The sequence below is a fragment of the Cucurbita maxima genome, unplaced genomic scaffold, assembly GCF_002738345.1.
Source record: "Cucurbita maxima cultivar Rimu unplaced genomic scaffold, Cmax_1.0 Cma_Scf00086, whole genome shotgun sequence".
In the NCBI taxonomy this organism is placed as follows: domain Eukaryota; kingdom Viridiplantae; phylum Streptophyta; class Magnoliopsida; order Cucurbitales; family Cucurbitaceae; genus Cucurbita; species Cucurbita maxima.
In genome coordinates this window covers 234400-237950 of record NW_019272102.1, presented here as the reverse complement: position 1 = coordinate 237950, position 3551 = coordinate 234400, and the positions used below count along the sequence as shown (strand labels likewise).

Below are 3551 nucleotides of genomic sequence, written 5' to 3'. Positions count from 1 at the left end.
AGAAACACCATAAATCACCTGATTTTACGAGGTAAGTAAATAGGCTTTAAACAAATAGACTCACCCGGATTAGGGGGAGGAGGAGACTCAAAAATGGAGGGAAAAGAACATTGAAACGACGTGACCGAGGAGAGAGAGTCGCCGAAAAATTCTCTAGTAATCGGGGTGTGGGAAACGAAGTCCGACACGAGATCCGACTCACGACCCAAAACCCACAGGCAACCCTAACCGATGTGAGGGGTGGAGAACATGAAGTCCACCTGGTCGGACCCAAACTCGAATACCCGCAACCTCATCATAGCCAAGCAACCCCATACCTAGTTTGCTCCAGTAACCTAAAATACAAAGCTTCGACCCAATAATGCAATCAGATACCAACTAGCAACCAGTCATGTAGTCTAGTTCCTCTGTGCTTGGCCCAAAAACCCACATTCAAACAAAAAATACACAGAACACGGTCTAACCCCATGATCCACTACACCAACTTGTGTGCCCACATGAATATTCAAGACCCGTGCCTCGACCCACTTTGCGACTTGCTCATGTGTCAATGTCCCTCAACGACAGGGTCACTACTGCATACACCGGCCCCTTCGGCTTAGCTTCTCGAAATTTTATGCTAAAAAACGACATATTTGGCTTGATTTGACATTTTTGACACGAACCTTTACATTTTTTACCTTTCCGAAGCTGATTTTTTTTCACATAGGTAGTTATGAAGGACGCAGTGTATTCCAGTAATGGAGGAATTAAGGATCCTATGTACTCCAGCAGTGGGGTTATTAAGGAACGAGACATTGACAGAGGCTCGCAAATCATCATTTGCTATGCACTCAGGTAGTACAGAAAATCAGAGTGTCCTTGAGATTCAGGCGTAAGGGTAAACTTGAACAATTCTAACTTTTGTAGAAGCTTGGAAGCCATTTTAAATCTCTAGTGAGTTCAATTGATTTCAATAATGATAAGCTATTGTATTTTTATTTTACCTTTATTTGAGTTGTAAGAAGTGGGATTTGAACGCACACCCTCTGATCCCGCATTGGTTAGAGAAGAGAATGAAGTATAACTTATAAGAGTCTTTAAACATCTCTCTAATAAACATGATTTAAAATTATTATTTTAACGGCGATATATAACGGGAAAAAATGGACAATATATTTTTAGTGCTTGGAAAGGGGAACGAAACATTCCTTATAAAGACGTGGAAACCTCTCCCGAGTCCCTAGTTGACTCGTTTTAGAATTGTTCGGTTGATGGTGATATTGGCCTTTAACGACAAGGTCGTAGGTCCTGCTAATAGGAATGAATTCATTTAATAAAAGAATAGCACTTTATAAAACAAAACCTTTCTAAGTTGTCAAAAGTTGGATTGATCCAACCCACGCACTCACAAGGACCAAAACTTGAGTTCTAAAGCCTTCAACCACTCAACCATCTTAACTATTTATTATGAGACCTAACATTGGTTGAAGAGTGGAATGAAGCATTCCTTATAAGGGTGTGGAAACCTCTCTCTTAAAGATTCGTTTTAAAACTTTTAAACTTTTACGATACGTAACATGCCAAAACAAACAATATCAGCTAGCAATTGGAGAGGGACACAAAACATTAATTATAAGGTTGTGGATATCTCTCCCTAGTAGACATATTTTAAAATCGTGAGGCTGATGGTGATACGTAATTAGCCAAAGTAGACAATATCAGAGGTGGGCTTGGTTTGTAACAAATTGTATTAGAGTTAGTCATTGGATGGTGTGCCAACGAGGTTGCTGGGAACACAAGGGGTGGATTGTGAGATCCCACGTCGGTTGTGGAGGGGATGAAACATTTTTTATAAGCATGTGGAAATCTCTTGCTATTAGACGTGTTTTAAAACTGTGAGGTTGTCAACGATATGTAATGAGTCAAAGTAGACAATATCCACGCTAATACTCATAATTTGTTGGAATAGTTCAGTTGGTTAGAGCGTATGATTGTTAACCATAAGGTCGGAGGTTCATCTCTCTTTTTATCAATGGGAATGAATCATTCCATTTTAGTATGTGGAAAAATTTAACCCTCCAACCAAAGTGAAAAATGTCATATAATTATGTAGGTTCGTGATTCCTAACATTGTTACATAGTCTTAATCTAGCATTCTTGATAATAATATTGGGTTCTTTTTAGTGGTAGCTTCAATACAAAAACATAATGTAAAAAATATTTTCGCATAAAGTAGTTACACCATGCATATTCTAGTGACTCTAAGTCCCTAGAAAACTAGGGTCGTTACATATAATCTACACCTAAACTTTCTATAACCTAGAAAAAAATCCGTGGCAACTCGCTCGATCAAGGATTCGATTACCGCCTACAAGTATGTTACTTATTTAGTTGCACTAGATATTACTTTTCCTTTTTGGGTGATCACTAACTGTTAGTTAAGGTCACAGAGGAGGGTCGTCTTGAGCCATCAATTCTATGTGTACGAGTTGTTGTCCATAGTTTTCGAATCTCGTTCCAATTTTTATCAAATTTATTCTTTGTCACGTCAGTTCTATGTGTTACGAGTTGTTGTCCTTAGTTTTCGAATTTTGTTCCAATTTTTATGAAATTTTTTCTGTATCATGAATAATGATTTAAAGTCTTAGAAAGTTGAGTTATTATAGTTGTGCTTTGAAGTCATTAAAATTGAGTTATTACCGTTCTTATATGCTTGAAAAATCATGTCGTGACAATTTTAAATCTTCAGTGAGTTCAATTGATTTCAAAAAATGATATGTTATTGTATTTTTATTTTACCTTTATTTGAGTTGTCAGAAGTGGGATTTGAACCCATGCCCTCTGATCCCGCATTGATTTGAGAGTAGAATGAAGAATAACTTATAAGTGTCTGTAAACATCTCTAGTAGCGTGTTTTTAAACTGTGATTCTGACGACGATTTGTTACGGTAAAAAATGGACAATATTTTGTAGTGGCTGGAAATGGGAACGAAGCATTCCTTAGAAGAGTGTGGAAACCTCTCCCTGGTAGACTCATTTTAGAATTGTAAGTAAGGCTGATGATGATACGTAATGGGCAAAATCGGACAATATTTGTTAGCGGTGGGTTTGGACTATTACGAAAGCTATCAAAGTAAGTCACCAAGCGTTGTGCCAGCAAGGACGTTGGGCCCCCAAGGAGAGTGGATTGTGAGATCCAACATTGGTTGGAGAGGGGATGAAACATTCCTTATAAGGATGTGGTGGGCTTGAGCTATTACGAAGAATTAGCTGGAATAGCTTAGTTGGTTAAAGCGTGTGGCTGTTAACCACAAGGTTAAAGGTTCAAACCCTCCTTCTAGCGATGGTAATAAGTCTACCTACTATGTTGTATACACCACAATGCTATGTGCACTCCCTTCCCTCCATGGTATACCAATAGTGTGAGTGTATGCTAGTTGAAGCCCTGGTCAATGGGTAGGTATGCGAGCTCACATGGGAGCAAATGTGTGTGTATGTAAGTCGTGAGTAGAGAAGTATGCACATCAAACTCTACCCGGACACGAATATGAGACCATGCCATGAAATGA

At 38.6% G+C, this 3551-nt stretch overlaps 1 non-coding gene across 1 annotated transcript; it reads left to right on the top strand.

The window, feature by feature from the left end:
- The first annotated feature begins 3251 nt into the window (after positions 1-3251).
- Positions 3252-3325, top strand: TRNAN-GUU. Its single transcript has one exon. It is a non-coding gene; the product is annotated as a tRNA-Asn (tRNA).
- Positions 3326-3551: the final 226 nt, after the last annotated feature.